Here is a 20,269-nt window from a genome sequence, read left to right as displayed (position 1 = left end):
TATTTTCTATTATATTTTTTTCTTATAACAAGACATGGGCTTAATAAGTCACATAATAAGTTGCGCATTTTGTCCTAGAAACTCGACGTGAAGCATGTGGTTTAGACAGTATTGACTTAATCTTCCCAAGTACCAATTACGATTTCGGACAAATGGTACTAGAAAATTCACAAACTGTGTACAAGACGATACGATTGCGAAAAAAAATTGTACGGTGCGAACCTCAACTACACATGATCCACAAAGCAGAATATCTGGACATAGTCTAGCCACTGTTATTTAAAAAAAATAAAGTTTCGGATCTGTGTATGGCGGCCATTTAGAGAATGTAGCATGGCGCTTACGCTAACTTCGACTTTGATGTCGAATTTATCTATCATACAGTGTTTATGTCGATCTGGTTTAGGGACTGTTCAAACACCATGAATGTCTAGTAGACTTTGGCCTATGGCTAATTTTTTTATCTGTTTCTCTTATCCTGCTTGCATCAAAAATTTACGGCAATCCGTTGCTCAAAAATGCGTTTTTTTTAATTATATAAATTCACCGCATTTATTCTGCAAGTGCCCTATTGAACAACCATGAAGAGAACTCTTAAAGAATATGTTTTGGCAGCATATTAACCTTTATTTGTTGAAATCGTACTAATGAGTCATTGGAATATTCTCAAAATAAGCCAGATAGGGGTTGTCCCAAATGTATTTGCTAGACCTTAATGAAAGTACCATAAACTCCCTAAAATAAAATCAATATCAGACCTTCTTATATCAAATAGTGCTTACCAATACCTTCAGATCATACTCTCGGAACATAATAATACAAAATTATGCACATGTCAACATTTAGACCAGGTTTTTTTTGTCCTTATACTTAACGATACACTCTTTAGGTATTCATCTCTTTATTAGGTAGAAGGCTGAATAAGACAGGAATTACGTTAGTCGTTTCTTCAGTGCTGTCGAGATCCATGTGCAATGTAAATAATTGCTTAAAAAGAACCGGTTTGCGCTTGAAAGTGCCATCTCCAAAATATTGCATAGGTCGATTATTTGAATTTTCCATGAATTTACGACTCAATAATGTGAAAAACACCAATATTTTGTTATTATTATCCCCATCACTGTACACCAGGAAATCTTGGGCTATTATTTCTGGTATTGTCACTTCATCCAGACTATCAAATTTTGTTTTCGTTACTCGTAAAAATTTTCTTCGAGCTCTGTATAACGTGTCCTTTTTAGATTTGTAGGTCGGTATTAAATCTATAACATCGCCCGATTCATCTTTTAGCTGGATTACAACATCTTCAAACACCTCTTTGACAGATTTAAAATTTTTGCATACCTGTTCTTTACAAGAGTCCATGATAAGATCGATATGGTTTTGGGCATGTTTTTTCTGACAACTGTGTACTGTTGAACGTTTAATACTTTCCTTATCCATACTTAATGTTACAGATGAGCTACATTGATTTCTATCCACACAACGCCATGAAGAAGTTCCGTTTTTATTAGTTTTATTAAAATTATATTTGTACCCGGCATGCACTTTGGATAAAGTTTATTTTAGAATTAGTCTCTAAATTTACTTCTTCATCTTCACTGCTACTGTCCATGTTGAATTTCAATTGAACTACACTACACACAAATCAAAAGCAACCTACAGCAAAACAACGCAAATAATGTAAAGGAATGACACTTATGGAAACGCTGTCAGCTAAATTTACTCTAATATAGCATTCAAGTATCGTTCCATAAGTGGCCAGTCAATCCAAGATAACAAACCTCTTCTGGGTATTAAACGATATGTACGAATTAAATTTAAGACGAGTTGCTTAATCGACCAATTACTTTTTAACCTATTTGCGAATTGGTCTAGATGATCCTAAGACAAGTAGATAAAGTGACTATTTACAAACCGGACAAATCACTTATTGGTCAGGTTGATTTTAGACGAGTTGCTTTATTGGCCGCTTACGTTTTAGACTATCTGCACATTTGCCCTTGACGCTGTAGACGACCTGCGTTTTTGACAATATGATACTTATCCATCGTAGATACGTTACTTTGAGATCTCCAATATAGGTTGTCAGAAATATTTTTTGTGTTCAAGATTCTTCTCTTAGTCATCATGTATGTATGTCCAGGGACATTAAGTGTTGATGGTAATCGTAGGTGGGTTACAGTAAGATCTCCAATATATTATGTTAAGTGATATTTTTGTATTCAAGAATTTTGCACAAGTTTTGATGGTAGTCGTTTTTTTTGAACGACTACCGTTTTCCAATACAAAAATATTTCTGACAACCTTTTATCAGAAATATTTTTGTATTCAAGAATCTCTTAAGAGTAGCTTACCACGAGTTTGACATTGTCCGTATCTATTATGCATCTCGCTCGTACTGGCATATTACTGCGAGCGATATTTAAGAAGGTTTAGCGAATATGTATATACATTGGGGCAAATCTCGACTGGGGGACAGTCGTCCTTTATTTCGTCCAACCGATATTTGGCTTTTCCATTGTTGTTCCACAGTATGCCATGGGTCACAGGAACTTTGGACTTGAACTTTCAATCAAGTGTCTAACTGATCCTAATAAATTTCACAAAAAGTATAACTATGCCAAGTAGTTAAGGTACAGCGGGGCAAATCTCGACTGGGGGGCAAGTGTAACTTATCCATTTCTTTCCATTATTACACTATTAAGTTGAGTTCCACATTGTATCCACTGAACACGCGTGCCATAAGTATATAAGCAGTGGACACTAATTAATAATGCAAACATTGTAAAACATGGGAAAAAATGGATCAGTTGCATTTGCCCCCCAGTCGAAATTATCCTGCTGTACCTTAGTGTCATGTCAAACTTTGGTAAGGCAAGTCTTACCTACTTTATTACATTGACAATAATCGTAAATATTTTACAGTGATATCTCCAAATATAATATATGTTAAGTCAGAAATATATTTTATTAACCGTCGCCTCACATCTCTCAAGAAGGACGGTTATCAAGTCGTCTATGTATGTTTTTTTTTTGTTTTTATTTTTTATGTTTGTTCCTCGATATCTCCGTCGTTACTGGACCGATTTTGAAAATTTTTTTGTTGATTGAATGTATATGCATACAGATTGCTCCCATTTTTCTCAGAACCCAGTTCTGATGATGGGATCCTGGAGAAATCGAGGGAACTCCTCGAATCTGAAAGGCATACATATGGTGATTTTTGTGTTTTTAAAGGAACAGCAAGCATTTAGGTACGGAACAGTGACATTTGGTGCAGTGGAACTGCTGATGATGGCCAGAACGGAACTCTTCAAATCTGAACGGCACGCTTATAGTGACTTTGGTATTTTTATAAGAACAGCATGCACTTTCGTCCAGAACAGTGACATTTGGTGCAGTGGAATTGCTGATGATGGTCAGAACCGAACTCCTCAAATCTGAACGGCACGCTTATAGTGACTTTGGTATTTTTATAAGAACAGCATGCACTTACGTCCAGAAAAGTGACATTTGGTGCAGTGGAACTGCTGATGATAGTCAGAACCGAACTCCTCAAATCTGAACGGCATAGTATAGAGTCTGGCTAATGAAAGTTGAACCCAGTATTTTTTTAAAACAGCAACTCTGGATGTCATATCATCGATTGTCATCTGTCAGTGTGACTGTCATTTTAACGAATTTCGATAAAAGTTAACAGCGAAATCTATAAATAATAATGAATAACACCATAAAAATTAGTAAAGTAAGTGCTGTAAATTAATTAGAATTAATAAAAAAGAAACCATGTTATCAATGTGTTGCCAGCTTCAATTTTTTTGAAATTGCCACGTTTTTTCGGGCTCAACTTTCATTAGCCAGACTCTAGTGACTTTAGCATTTTTGTAAGAAAAGCATGCATTTAAGTTCAGAACAGTGACATTTATTTAGTCATGTTTGTTAAGCATATTGAGTTTTCAAGTCAAAGTTTGTCAAGCTTCGATTTCTTATAATATAATCGGATTCATGAGGAATTGAGGAAACTCCTCAAACCTTAACGTTATACGTATATTCATTTGTGTTGCCATCTAATAATTAAAGCATTAAAAGCAGTTTAAAAAAATACTTACACATTTCTACATAATCCAACATTCGCAAGTAGCTTTCACCAGAACCCGAGAGGCGACGGTTTTTTTTTCTTAAAAATTATTCTATGTTCTAACATGTCTCATGTACAATAAAGTGTTTAGATACATACATACATACAACTTTGATAACCTTGAAATTACTATACCTATATATATATACCTATATTGGTATGATTTGCACCTAGATTTTTGATAAATATTTTTAAGAATAATTTATTATTGTTTATGACATGACTGATTTAGTTTCAAATATTTTTATTTAAGTTAATTACATACTTAAGTGGGAAAAAAGATCGCAGTCCAGACTGCAGACGTACCAGGTACCGGGTCTGGAGCGCGGACTATCACAATTGATATTTTCTTTCTATTTGATCTATAATTTATTCGCGTTAAGAAAATAGTGATTCATCGGCGCAACTGCAAAGTAAAGGTGTATTCATACTGGAGTAAAAATTAAGTGTACTATTAATTAAGCAAACTTTTTACTACACAATATTTTCAAATATTTATTATTACTTAAGTCATTATTTTATCAGAATCGTCAGAATTATTATTAACATTTATAATAAACGAATACTATTCCGCTAGTTCCATAATGTTTTTTTCTTTGCCGACCATGTGGACAAAGATGAGTCACTATTTTCTTAACGCCAATGAAACTATAGGTACCATAGAATATGTAGGTATACCTACCACAGAGAAGAATATTAGTAGGTATATAAAATATAATTATTTTAAATTTGTAATTTGACTGTTGATTTGATGCTCAAATATAATGTTTAACAAATTATATAATTATTTTATTTACTTTCAGATCACCGATTTTCACCGCTCAAAGCGTCCCTTCCATATGCTGGGTTTCCGGATCCCGTTTCATCAGTCTGAGTTTGGCTGCATATGCTCAACTCTAGGCTTATGTCTCCTGGAACTGGTCCTAGAAACCTGCATCCCGCCTAAAGGTCAAGCCACTACGGATGTGTATGCGTGACGTGCACATAGACGTGCGTGAAGCGTGCGCGTTGTCAATGAGGAATCCTCATAACAGATGACACCGCTTAGGTGACGTGTTACCTGTGCGCGTGAAGTGGTGTCATCTCTTATGAAGATTCGTACTTAAGAACGCGCTCGTATACGTACATGTATCTGGCGTGGCTCAGCCCTAAAGGATTTAAGGCTGAGCCACGCCAGATGCGTAGACGTGCACGTGCACGCATACGCATCCTGCGTGGTTCGGCCTCAAATCCTTACTGTACCACGTTGTATAGACAACGAACCTTTTTTTTACGTTTACAAGAAATATTCGTTGTCTATACAATGCACACACAAATTCATAGGTACCGATAAAAATATAACTCGTTAACGCAATTGTATATTTATTAAAGAGTACCATAAATACAGTTGCTGTAACATACTTTCTTGTTCTATCAACCATTTAATGTAGTTTACATAAATAAAGACAATGTAATATAAATCAGATGACCTGTATTCTTAACGATACAATATTCTTGGACTAACTAAAAGTTTTATTGCCTTTACAATAATTTCTTGTTCTTATTGAGTTGTACAAAACACATTGTTTTTTTTGTCCAATCACGTGTTATAATTACTAAATATTCTACTTATACACGCAAACGGATAGTGGCAACTACAATATAACTAGTAGGTACGCTACGCTCAATGAATATTGCCTTTTTACAAGAATTTCTTGTAGAGTTTACATAACTTTCATTAATTTCTACCATACATTTTGTTTATTTAGACACTCCATGTGTTATAAATACTGAATAATATAGTAATACACACAATTTGCCTGTGTGGCACCTACAATATAATAGTACATTACGATACAAGTGCGTAAAAAAGGAAGTTCTAAACGAGTGGCGATAAATTAAAACACGACCGAAGGGAGTGTTTTGAATCGACACGAGTTACGAATTTCCTTTTCGCACGTGTATTGTACGACATTTTTCAGTACAGGTGAGCCTCCGAAGTTTCGACCTGGCAGATATTAATGAACCACTTCTCGCACTAGTGCGTAAAAAAACACCATCTGTACTGAATTTTTTTTATCATACTTAATGTATATGTTACCTTTACAAATATATATTGTCAAGTTAACATGGCAATTATTAAGCTCTGAAAAAAAAAAAATTTGTACGATCCACGTGTTATGATTTACTAAATATTCTAATAATACACGCTATGTGTGTGTGTGACAGTTACAAGATAACTAGTTCACTAAGCTCAACGCATTTAAACAGATCGGTTTAGTTATTTATACTACGTGAACAATTGTCCCAGAATTTACTAGATTTTCTCGTTCAGTTTTCACTTTGTAAAAACGTGTAAAACGTGTAACACAGTGTAAAAACGTCGTACAAGACAGCAGCAGTGTGCGATTTAAAACACTCTCTTCGTTCGTGTTTTAAATTATCTCCACTCTTTTCGAATTTCTTCTTTTCCGCACTTGTATTGTAATGTTCTATGTTTTTCATACCAGGCAAAATATGTCACTTAATTATATTTGATATTCTTTTAGATAGCCGGATCCGTTACGGTTCGGCTGGATTGGAAAGGCAACTTCTTTTCCGGAGCTAGGTTAAATGAACTCCATCAATTATTATGGACATTTATATTTTGTACTTTCGAGTCAACAGTTGTAATTTAATATCCGTTCCTGCTAAATATACGAAGAAACTTTTGAATCTCGCCGTAAAATTTAATTTAAAATGTAGCCTCTGAATCTCAGCCTAGTTAAAAATTCTTTGGGCTCAGTTGCAAAGCGTTGCACATTTAAAATTTGATAAGTTAGACACAAGTTAGGAACCTTCTTAACGTTGAAAATGTTGTCGTAATATCTGGAAAAGATTTTTTAGAATACTGCTTAAAATTATATTGGCATGTTAACTTACATCTGAAAAAGTTAATGAAGGTGACATTACATTAGACAATTATGCATTATTGTCAAATACCAACGTGCGCTATTTTGAGGCATTATCAACATGTCAGACATGCAGGTAACAGATCACTATATTTGCAAGCGACTCCTGAAATAAATAAAAAAACTATATCGAAGGCGAAACGATATTGTCACGCAATGACTTGTTAAATTGGTTCGCTAATCAAGAGTTAGCTTGCTCAAACCTAAACGGCGTTTTTTTTTATTTTTAATAGAGATGTTGAGTTTTGCATAATGAGGTCCTGTGCTCGATTACGTTTTAACGATGATGACTTCCTTCCAAATGTGTGCTTTTAAAAACAGAATATTTTAAACCTTAATTGTATCTAAGTAGGGTCTGTAATTTATTTAGTTTAGACAAGGATTTCCCTTCTAATTTGTATTCTACAAGCTTCTAAAGGCGTCATGCTTGGTAGACTAATATAATGTATTCCGCGGAGATCTTATTCTATAGATTATACTAGTAAATAAGCAAAAATAAATGTTTGGTGACGAAGACAAATAGATTATTTATTTTCTGAGGGTGTACTTAAATCAATTATTTAAGTATAATTTTCAGTTCTCAAGCTCATCAAGTTTTACATATGTTATGTGTACACGTATAGGTAATAAGAAATTCTGTAGTGGGGACTGATGCATAGTAAATTATCTTTTTCTAATGTAATAATAATAATGCTGCATACAAAAAAAAGAAGAAAACTATATAAAGAGCTGCAATACACCTTTTGAAAAATATTACTAAATATCACATGGGTAGATCCCTAGGTATTTTATATGTATAAAATGGCGTTTAGACTTGTTAAACTTATTATCAAATTGCCCAGGGATCACATAGCAGTATCATAATGACCGGGCAATGTGATAAAAAATGGCGTTTAGACAAACCTGTTAAACTTATTATCAAATTGCCCAACGATCACGTAGCAGTATCATAATGACCGGGCAATGTAATAAAAAATGGCGTCTACACAATGATTAATCACTTTGCCCAATACAGCTAGGCATTATTCATAATGTCCGGGCATTATACATAATGCCCTTATTAATCACTTGGTCCATAACATATACAACATATTAAAGTGAGTTAAGTTCGGCAACACGCATACCTATATGTAATCTTTGGCGTGGTGTGGCATAGGTTATGGTGACTTATGCAGTTAAATTTTGATCTTTAATACAATAATATTAACAAAAATAAGCAAAGCGGAAACTCTTTAAGAGATTCAGGTTAAGTACCTAAGAAAACACAAGAAAAGTAACGTTGGCAGGTTGTTTTGAATTCGTTTTCTGAAGCTAAATAAAAGCGGTCGAAACATTCATTTTTGGAGTCGTAAACAGTTAATTCTTAAGGAGGTGGAAATTTCTTTTTGGGTACAACACGACCCTATATGTATAACACAATGTCCTATGTTAAGTTGTATTCTCATAATTTAAAAGTGAGGAATTATTGACCTGGATGAGACTTGAACTCACGACCTCTGGATCGATACTTCTAAATATATAAATGAAAAATAATACTTTCAATTTGTAGAGAATTAACGATATTCATAACTATTCCAAATTTCAAAGCGATAGCATAAGTAGTTTTCGCGATATTTAATAATGTGGCAGACAGACAGACGGACAGAGTTGCACCATAAGGGTTCCTTTTGTACCTTTTTGGTACGGAACCTTAAAAAAGAAATAACATGCAAATAAATATGCGCAATGTGAATATAAAGACTGTATCGTTAAGTATGAAGACAACTTTGAGTAGCCGTATTTATTTGCTATTATATTTTTTTCTTATAACAAGCCATGGGCTTAATAAGGCACATAATAAGGTACACATTTTGTCCTAGAAACTCGACGTAAAGCATATGGTTTAGACAGTATTGACTTAATCCTCCCAAGTACCAATTACGATTCCGGACAAATGCTACTAGAAAATTCACAAAGTGCGTAAAAGACGATACGATTGCGAAAAAAAATTGTATGGTGCGAACCTCAACGACACATGATCCACAAAGCAGAATATCTGGACATAGTCTAGCCCCTGTTATTTTAAAAAAATATAGTTCAGGATCTGTGTATGGCGGCCATTTAGAGAATGTGGCATACATTATTTATATCGATCTGGTTTAAGCACTGTTCAAACACCATGAATGTCAATTAGACTTTGGCCTATGGCTAATTTTTTTATCTGTTTCTCTCATCCTGCTAGCATCAAAAATTTACGGCAATCCGGAACGTTGCTCAAAATTGCGTTTTTTTAAATAATATAAATTCGCCGCATTTATTCTACAAGTACCCAATTGGAAAAACCATGAAAAGGACTCTTATAGAATATATTTTGGCAGCATATTAACCTTTGTTTGTTGAAATCGTACAAAGAGTCATTGAAATATTCTCAAATTAAGCCAGATAGGGGTTGTCCGAAATTTATTTGCTAGACCTTAATGAAAGTACCATAAAATCCCTAAAATAAAAAAAATATCAGACCTTCTTATATCAAATAGTACTTACCAATACCTTAAGATCATACTCTCGGAACATAATAATACAAAATTATGCACATGTCAACATTTAGACGAGGTTTGTTTTGTCCTTATACTTAACGATACAGTCCTTAAGTAGAATTACAAATATATTATATTAAAAGATTCTGATAAAAAGTCGCTAAATATAACACTTAATTTGATTATTACATATTATTTTGAATTAAAGGCAAAATGAAAAATTCCTGCATGATAAAAACAAATTTGGTTACTTTTTGAAGTAAGTATTACGGATACAGTTTATATCCAACCTAAAATACTCTTAATAGATAAATAGAGGTCGAGCTTACAAAGTAGCGTTCATAGAATTTAATTTGTCCGTCGTCCGCGTAAGCTCATGCTATAACAAAACTCAACTACATATATATATTATCCTTTTAACCCGAGTATAGTATTTACCCCGCACGCGCAACAACTATAACAAAAATATAAATAGAAAGGTACACATTTTATTTCCATAGGCAATATTCGATAATACCAATCTAGATAGCAGTCGGGGGTCCGACCGTCCCACTACATAACACTTTACGGCGAAACAACCTTAGGAGGGTTCAATTTATTGTAGTGCCTTACTCGTAATAAACTTCAGTGATTACCTACACAGGACCGATGAAAATCGTTTGACTTTCTAATTTGTAGGTATTTTTGTAAACAAGGAATAAATAAGAAACCCTTTTCGTAAAATTGTGTCCAACTGTCTTTGGGTCTGCGTATAATTTTTTACTCAAAACAAATAAAGGATTGGGTAATATTAATTTACATTTTGTAAATATGACTTTAATTTTTTCATGAATAAGAACTGATTTTTCCTTGTATAAATCCCACACTATTCATGTTATCCGTCAGGCCCTTGTCAGCGCGAAATCGTCAGCAGTCGTGGAGTCCAGCGGCCTGGCTAGGGACGACGGCAAGACGTTTGACGGTATGAAACTGGTGCCTTGGAGCATGGGTCGGCCGCTAGTTTAAAAAAAATAATAATAAAAAAAATAAAAATTCTTTATTCATTTTAAGAGTTACTTACATAACTTTAGTTGTGGATACCCCTTTTTAAGTAAACAAATACCTGTGGTAAGGGGTACCGCTCTTCCTTAAAACTAGTAGGTAATCTAAACAAGAATAATATATTTGAATCATTGAAATTTAAACAATTTGAAACTTAACTGAAGTAACTTCTCTTCTAAACTATATTTTAACCTAAGTTTGGGACGCTACTTGCGTTGATAGTTGATACGTTGCCGCCGTCCTATGTTCCAGTCACCAACGTTGCTGCTGGCGCTGCGGCATCCTGAGCTGAAAGCCTCAAACGCCGCAAATATGCCGCCCTAGGAACCAGCTACATATTTACGGCGTTTGGCGTTGAGACCAAACAAAGATTTACAAAATTTTCTCGGTTCGCTTCATCGAGACCTCAGGCGACGAGAGGGCTGGCCAGTATTTACAGCGCAACGAATAAGTATCGCTGTACAGCATTCAACCTTCTGGGCAAGGGCCCATTGACGTCGATTTAGGTTTTTATTTATAGGTTAACCCCCTTATTCATAAACGTAGGTACACTAAAGTTATCAAGCCGATGAAGTTCGTTTGTCCCTTTCCGACGTATTGGTGTGATAGAAAGGGATAAATGAACTTTTAACTTTAACTTTAGTGAATGTTTATGAATAAGGGTGTAGGTAATAAGTATTTAGTTTTAAGTTGTCTTATTATGTTTTTATTTTTTTGCTCTGTAGTTACTTTGAGTTCAGGCAGCTAAGAGAAAGACATGTCACTTAGAGTACTCTACAACATACTACATGTTACATATACTACTCTACTTACAACATATTTAACATATACTCAAAATAGTTTACCCCGCACTCTTTCTGTCTGTGATTGGCTACTGCGTCACCGTTTGGGACAGTGCAGCAAAGACCTCTTTGCTGGAAATTGAAAGGGCCATCGTTCTGTGTTAAAAGTTATGTTGAAAAAGCCCTTTAGATTTCCAACCATCGATTTCCACGCCCAAGCAAAAGTCTTAAACGTCCGTCAGATATTTTTAATGAAAATTTCTTTACAAACACATAAATCCTCAAAATTGCTGCCTTGCTATGTCCTTATGTAAAAAACGCGTCTTTCGCTTCGCTCAGACACAAAAATTGCCCCGAGTATTATATGTATGATATCCTAATTAATATGTATGATATCTAAATCTATATCTAAATCTATATGTATGATATCTAAATCTAATCTAATGAGGGCGCCACTGTGCGGTAGAGCGGTTGAACTTTGAAAGCTCCCACGATTATTATTTATTTTAAATATTTAAACACATATTTTCTATATAATTTTATTAACAAATTAATAATTACGCTATTTACAAACCGAGTGACGATAATATTAATAGAAAAATGGCACCAACGATGGCGAAACAAGTGACAAAGGCAGCGGCCGTTACAAGGTTAGTGGAAGAGGTTTCAAATCTCAAAGATCAATTAGCAGAAATGAAAAACGAAATTGTGCAATGTAAGTCAACAAAATAGGCTACTTACATATCAAAGCAGGTGCATACAAAAAATCCTGAGCACTATTACTAACACTGATGTAGAACTTCCACTGACTAATTCAAACGACCAACACGAACTGCTCAATGAATCTGGCCCTGAAGGACTCATTTTTGCCGAAAATGACGTACTGTTAGACACCAGTCGCCAAGATCACATACAGACACCAGTAACACCCGCGAAGCAGTCTGTGGTCACCGCCGATGTAACGGAAGCCAAGAGCCCCGTGCTGCCATCCTTGGCGTCAGGACAGTCCACCCCGGTACAGCCCGGCACTTCCAATCAGCCTGAGGCGCGTCGACTCCGACCACGGCGTGGCCCCGCTGCATCAGGTGAGGATAAGCCCAGCACAAAAAGGCAGGCTGACATCGCTCCAACTACTCTCCTCCCCAGCGCCGCCCCTGCAGCAAATCCTGAGCCATCGTCATCAGCTCCGGCACAGCCCACTGTTCCAGCTCCACTGACTTCCAGCACCTGCAGCCTGCGTGCGGCGGGACCCCGCGTGGTCAGCCTTCACGTCTACAATCTTAGCGAGGCTACCACCACGGAGGATGTAGTCCGCCACGTCCAGGCCCAGATGGGCATCGCGTCACCGGTTTGCCAGCAGCTGGTGGTCACTCGTGGCAATTATACGTCGTTCCGTCTAGATGTGCCAGCCAACAAAGTGAAAACTGCCAGGGATGGTGCCAATTGGCCGACAGGGGTTGGAGTACGGTACTTTAACATCGTACAGCCAAAAAACGCCAATGTGCAACGCGCCAGTACTGTGATGCGGTAACAAGTCAATTTACAGTTATTCACCAAAATGTTCGATCGATCTGTGGTAAAACATCGTTATTAGAACTATTATGCTGCGATCAAAACCCAGATGTACTTGGATTAAGTGAAATTTGGTGTCGAAAAAGTGATTTAAAATGCGTTCGTTTAAGTGGGTACACGCTCGCGAACGACTACTGCCGCGCTCGCGCAAACGCGCACGGTGGGGTAGCTCTTTTTTTACGCGACGATGTTCACTTTATACCTCGCAGCGACCTTCACAGTATTTGTGTCCCATACCATATTGAATTTACTGCTGTTGAAATACCATGTTACCGTTTGATTATTATTGTATTATATAGGACATGTAATGGCGACTTTGACATCTATTTAGAAAAAATGGAAATGTTATTGAATAAGCTTACTGACGAAAATAAAAAGTTCCTCATAGTCGGAGATCAAAATGTGGATTATTTATCTGACAACAGTTCGAAACGGCAGGTTGACGATATACTTGCTTGTTTTGGATGTATGAATACTGTAACATTCCCTACTCGAGTAACTGACGATAGCGCGTCATCCATTGATTGTGGATTAGCGAACCACGCACGCGACTGCCTAACTGTATCGCCAGTGGACACTGTCATAAGCGATCATAGCGCGCAGCGGTATGTGTTTACTTTGAAAAGTGAGGTTCAAAAGTCCAAAGCAAGTGAGATATTTGAACGCCGATTATTTAATACTGAATCTATTTATTCATTTTATACTGACATATCTTATTATAATTTTAATTTTATTTATGATGATAATATTGACATTAATTCTAAATTTGACAAATTATTTAATATATTGACATATTATATAGATTTACATTTTCCTGTTAAACAATTAAGGTGGCTCGCTTTCCATACAAAAAACATCTACCATTTATTTAGTCACCGCACACTACAACTAAATAAAAATATGCGCATACATCTACTATACATTATCCGTCGTCGCGGTAGTGAATGAAATACATTGTTTCATACAGAAATCATGGACAAATCCATGTGAATTTTTTATTAATTTTACGTAAATGTGCGTGCCAAATTTTGTGTACAGACACAGAGCCGTCATATTTCGCGCATTTTTAATTGACATTGTCATCAGTGACACTTGGCTCTTGACAAGTAATTATTAAAGATATTGGTTTAGTTAACTCAAGCAGACTCAGAAATAATGACGCATTTTGTCAATAAAGATACATATCGTATATTTCGGCACTGCTAATGTAAATCGAAATGGCGTCTTGGTCAAATGCACCGATTACGAAGCAGGTGATTCTGAGTTCCATCCCGCAGTTTTTTTTAATCATTTGAACTTTTTTTGGATTTTTTTTTATATATTTTTTAAATGGAATATTTGACTATTACTATATTGCTTTCCTATTTTTTATTTTCATACAAAAATACAATACAATCCTTTATTATGCCTTTGTTGATAAAATAAAATATTACACGTCTGGTATAATACATTATACATAGGTCAAAGTGTGGGCATAGTATTAGTAATGTATTGCATTTACTGAGCTGGTTGACCTATGTTATTGTTGTGTGAATGTTTTTCTTCAACAACTAAATGGTTATATACAAGAATATGGGTAGCTTTTGCACATTGTAATTTTTCCTCAGTCACCCGTTGACCACGAACGCTGTAAAAGTGTTCGAAACATCGGGATGAATTTTAAACTCATTATACGCGATTTAATCCGTTTTCATAGTTTTTATTTCATGAGTAACTATCGCGGTAACTGAAGACAATAATGTGACAATCCATCACAGAAAGGCCCTTATGGCAGGTATTGAGTTAGGCACATATCCTAAATCTGCATTAAATAAGCTATCTAATACAAAAAAAATCATGGTCCTAGGCCACGTACTTTTTTTTTTTTAAATCATCAAGCATACACATGCTAAGTATTGCACTTTTGAGAAAACGTGAAAAGAAGTTTGAAACTCACTTTAAGGGTGTTCCCATTGGAAGTTACATAGATGACGATTGATTGTGTATCTCAAGGTACATTTCTTTGAGAATCAGTTGTGATTGTGTTTCATCGACTTCCAGATCATGAAAAATCGAGCTTTGATTAGGGCAAGTCGCTTATAAGAAAAAAATTAGAAAAACATATTTTTTTGGCTTTTCTTCTAATATGTTGCTATCTGAACTATAGTACATAGTTATATATGTTTCAACTTACATTTAAGGATAGAAATAAAATCCCATGGTTCATTAAATATGTATATTTTAATCAGAATATCACAATTAGAATATTTAACATCTGCTCCTATAATAATAATAATTTTCGTATAGAGACTTCTAAATTATATTTAATCAGTCTACACATTTATAACTAAAGTGTCAGAATTATTCTGCATGTCTTATTTTTTTATTTATAAATTTTTAAAGTTACATAAAAATCACAAATTATTGACTCCCATACATTTAGGAAAAGGGCCCTTATGACCATCACAGATAAAAATTACTCATTGCTAATGTATTTTATTATTTTAGTTACTTATCTTGTATTATAACAGAATACCAAAGAAAAAATGTTATATGAAGTAAACTTAAAATCTTGATCATTAATCAGTAATTCTCATAAAACGTTTATTATAATTATTAATTCACACAGTACCTACCAGATCGATTTGTAATTCTTAATATTTGTTTTTTAATTATTTAAGACACTTAGTATATCGGAAGAAAACACATCTTACCACCGATAATGTCACCAATAAGGGACCATTCATAAACTACGTACCGTCAACTGCTGCAACATTGCCACGTGGCATCAGCTGTGCCTATAATTGCATTTATAAATAAAGTGTTTGGTCGCGAGTAAGAGAGAGACAGTGGTAACGGCGGCATTAGTCAAAGGAAGAACATCTTCGCTTTGACACGCCGCCGAGTGAGGTTTGAAGTCAGATTGCACTTAGTAGCTACTCACGAGTAAGATTTTTATTTTAAAGTGACGACTAGGTACCTAAATCGGGTAATTTTTAAATTAGGTATCAAAGTACTTCATTGAATCGTACCTATATAACATAAACTAACTTATAAACAAAAGTTGTAAGTAATTACAACATTTTTTAACAACAGTCTTCATATTTTCGAACGCGCTCTGGCATAAGGGCCCTTTTCTACTAAACTTTGAGCTGAATTTTAATATAGAAATACTTAACGTACACTACTGAAACCAAGCTACAATTGCACGTCTATTCGTATATTTTACTATTTTGCATAAATTCAAAAATCGATAATTTCGAACGATTTTACAAAAACGTCGATATCTCCGTAACTAGAAACCGCCATAAGGGCCCTTTTCTTATGGATTGTCACATATTAACTAAATGGTTACAAATAATAATTATCATCAATATAATCTGGTCCAGGCAGGCAATTATGGTCACGCGATAAATGATAAAACATCTGGCCGTCCCTATAATCGCACTTACTAATAGTGCGACAGGGACGGCATGATATTTTATCGTCTATCGCGCGACCATGCTTCCCGTGCTGTACTAGCTTTAGCCCGCGGCTTCGCTTGCGTTAGAAAGAGACAAAAGTAGCATATGTCACTCTCCATCCCTTCAACTATCTCCACTTAAAAAACATGTCAATCCGTCGCTCCGTTTGGCCGTGAAAGACGGACAAACAAACAAACACACATTATCTTTGGTGAAACAACGAATTCTTCCACTTCAGATTATAGAGTAACCAGCTTTTCCCATTTATAATAAACTAGCTTTTGACCGCGGCTTCGCTCGCGTAAGAAAGAGACAAAAAGTAGCCTAATATGTCACTCTCCATCCCTTCAACTAAATCCCCTTAAATAATCACGTCAATTCGTCGCTCCGGTTTTGCCGTGAAAGACGGACAAACAAACAGACACACACCCGTTCCCATTTGTAATATTAGTATGGATTTGACATTATTATTTATATTTAAATAATTATATATGTATAGCCCAATTTCGTCGGTAACAGCGTGTTATGTAATGGCGTCGTTGGGGAACAATCGTCTGTCACGCCGTGAAGGTGCGTTCGATTCCCAGGATTCTATAAACTTTTTGTATTTTTTTGGATATAAATTTCGTTTTTTTTATTGACCGAGCAAGAATGGAGAGCCGAAGGTATCAATTTTATCTTAGAGAACATATTGATTTTTTTATTGTCATTTTGATTTTCTATTTATTAAGTTGAGATATAAAACACAACTTTTAATACCCTCGCTAAATATAATATTTTATCGAAATCACTCCTTAGATAAAAAAAGTCCACTTGAGTTTTTAAAGCATTACGTTACTCAGTTAACTATTGCATTTTCATTTACTAATTTAAGATTTCAAAAGCGATTTGAATACCCTTGCTCCATCCAAAATAAACAATTAGAAAAAAAAATCATTCGGATCGTAGTTTAGAAACTAAAATTTATCTATACTTTTTGGAATTTTTTAAAATATCAGATTAGGATAATTATGTTAGAAATTCTGAGTTCGACGAACCCAAAAATTATTACCATGTAAGATAATAGGTTTTTAATCTTTTTTGTGGAAAACGCTCAGTAACTACTGTACGAGTACATATACATTTATGTATAATAATAAAACAAAAAATAGTGTCACATAGTGTTGTGTTCCTGCCGGTGAGTAAGGCTGCCAGAGCTCAACGAGGGTGCGGGGTGCTGACGACGGGAGGACTTACGGAACTAATTTGTTCCGTCTATTGTCCATTGAGTCGTCGGCAACCCAAGCCTCCTTTGAACTTGTACACTCCTTTTTGCTGTGCATACGCAGCAAAGGGGAGTGTACAAGTTTCTAATGGGGCGGCAACGCGCATACGACACTCTTCGAGTTGCAGGCGTCCATAGGTTACGGTGACCGCTTTCCATCAGGCGGACCGTATGCTTGTTTGCCACCGACGTAGTATTAAAAAAAAAAAAGAGAGAAAAAGTCCTGGATTCGAACCCAGTACTTCCATGCAAATCATGCGATGGCACGTATTTACCGCAAGGCTATTTAAACAAGCTGTCGCCGCGTGAAATTATCGACTAGAAGGAATACAAAAACACTGTTTGTATGTGTGAGTGGTACTTAAAAATATTGTAAAATAGTAAATTTATTTACATTAAGGGGATTAACGTTACAATGAGAAGTTGAATGTTTGTTGTAATACGTCAATTTTAATATTAAATGTTCGCGAAGCATAATTGAAAGTATATAAATGCCTGTACGACTCCACAAAAAAAATAAGACTGGTAATTTGCAGATTAACGCCATCTAACGCAGCCTGAGTTTCGGGTAACCTAGGCGAGCCACCTTAAGGTCCAAAAAGAAATCACCTGTTCCGTGGGCGACTGACGAGCTGTTTGGATACATGCAAAAACACCGCGATCTGCACGCACTACGACGTCAATATCCGCACAATACTATCATATCGGACTGCATAGATCATTACGCGAAACTTATCAAGTCTGAGACGCTCCGCGCTAGACAAAATCACATTGAAACCAGACTAGCTGAAACAATGAATCCCTCAAAAGAGTTGTGGAAGATTGTGAATGAGGAGATAGGTAAACAATCTACGTCTCAGTCGGTCTGCATAAAAAATAAAGACAATGGTGCATATATGTCCCATGCGGACATTCCAAATGCTTTTAACTCGCACTTTTTAAACATCGCCAAAATACATGCAGTAAGCTGCAACGATGAGCACCTATCCAAGCAGTACGTAAGTGGGCACTTGGGCAACACTGATATACCGTCCTTCGCATTCCCTATTGTTACTCGTGACCTTCTGGATAAAACCATACAGTCAATGTTAAGGACCAGTACCACTGTAGACGTATATGACATATCTTTAAATATATTAATAAGTATCTGGCCTATTCTATCTGACATATTAATAGTTTTAGTTAATGACATGTTTCAAATTGGAATATATCCGAATGTACTTAAAAATACACGTGTGTGTCCGGTCTATAGGTTAGAGGTCCTAGCCGAATATTACTCGTAGTTATTTGTCACTTTTGATATATGATATATGATAGGTATTTTGATATATGATAGGTATTTTGTTGTATATTTTTTTATATTTTTTATTTTTTCCTGTATACTTAATTTTACTACTGACATCGAATGATTTAGATTTTAGACCATTATTATTATTATAATTTATTATTATTTTGATATTGTGTAACGACGATCTTTTTGTGAATGCATTTTATTTTATTCTGACATGTAAAATTTAATGTACATTTTCAATGAGAAATAAATAAATCTAATCTAATCTAATCTATAAAGGAAAGGGTGACAAGAGTGATGTAAACAATTACAGGCCTATAACTATAGTACCTACAGTGTCAAAAATTGTTGAGTCAATTTTGTCGTCTTCCTTAATGTCGTACCTGGAACATCATGCATTGCTGACCGATAACCAGTATGCCTACAGACAAAAACGCTCCACTACTACAGCAGCACACAAAATCGTTGACTGCATTTTGACTGGATTAGATGATAAGTACAAGATGGCTGCCATACTGTGCGATTTGTCTAAGGCTTTCGACATCATTAGTCATAACCTACTTTTAAATAAATTAACAATGTATGGCATAAATGGTTCCGCACATAAATTGCTTGCATCATTCTTGTCTGACCGTCAACAAGTAGTTAAGATGCCACTAAATGGCCAGAGGCATGTTTCAGAGACTGGCTACATTAATTTAGGCATTCCTCAAGGGTCGGCGGCCGGAAATACGCTATTTTTATTGTTTGTGAATGACTTACCCTCTGCCATCACAAATGGACTCTCAGTGTTATTTGCAGACGACACCACTGTAGTTGTTAAGGCAAAAACACACGCGCAGTTGGCCGAGGGAATAAATGAAGCTTGTGACCAATTACAGACATGGTTTTCATCAAATGGCCTACTGTTAAACATAACAAAATCCAATGTCATGATGTTCTCGGGCCGCAACACCACGGTACCGCCATGTATCTGTAGCTGCCCAATGCCGTTATGTAACGAAGTGAAGTTTCTGGGTTTTGTACTTGACTCGAATCTGAATTGGAAGTGCCATGTCGATCAGCTTTGTAATAGGTTGAGTAGTCCTATATTTGCGTTGAAAAAACTACAACCTTTGATATCAAGGAAGTCGCTTAAAAACGTCTATTTTTCACACTTTCACTCCTTGATGTCATACGGTACACTGATTTGGGGAAATTCAACAGATGCCAAGAGAGTATTGATTCTCCAAAAACGTGCCATCCGTTTACTGGCTGGGGTTGAACAAAGGTGCCACTGCAAAGAACTC

Source organism: Leguminivora glycinivorella, chromosome Z (genome assembly GCF_023078275.1).
Source record: "Leguminivora glycinivorella isolate SPB_JAAS2020 chromosome Z, LegGlyc_1.1, whole genome shotgun sequence".
NCBI lineage: Eukaryota > Metazoa > Arthropoda > Insecta > Lepidoptera > Tortricidae > Leguminivora > Leguminivora glycinivorella.
The sequence above is the reverse complement of the archived record's forward strand: the minus strand, read 5'-3'. Positions refer to the sequence as shown.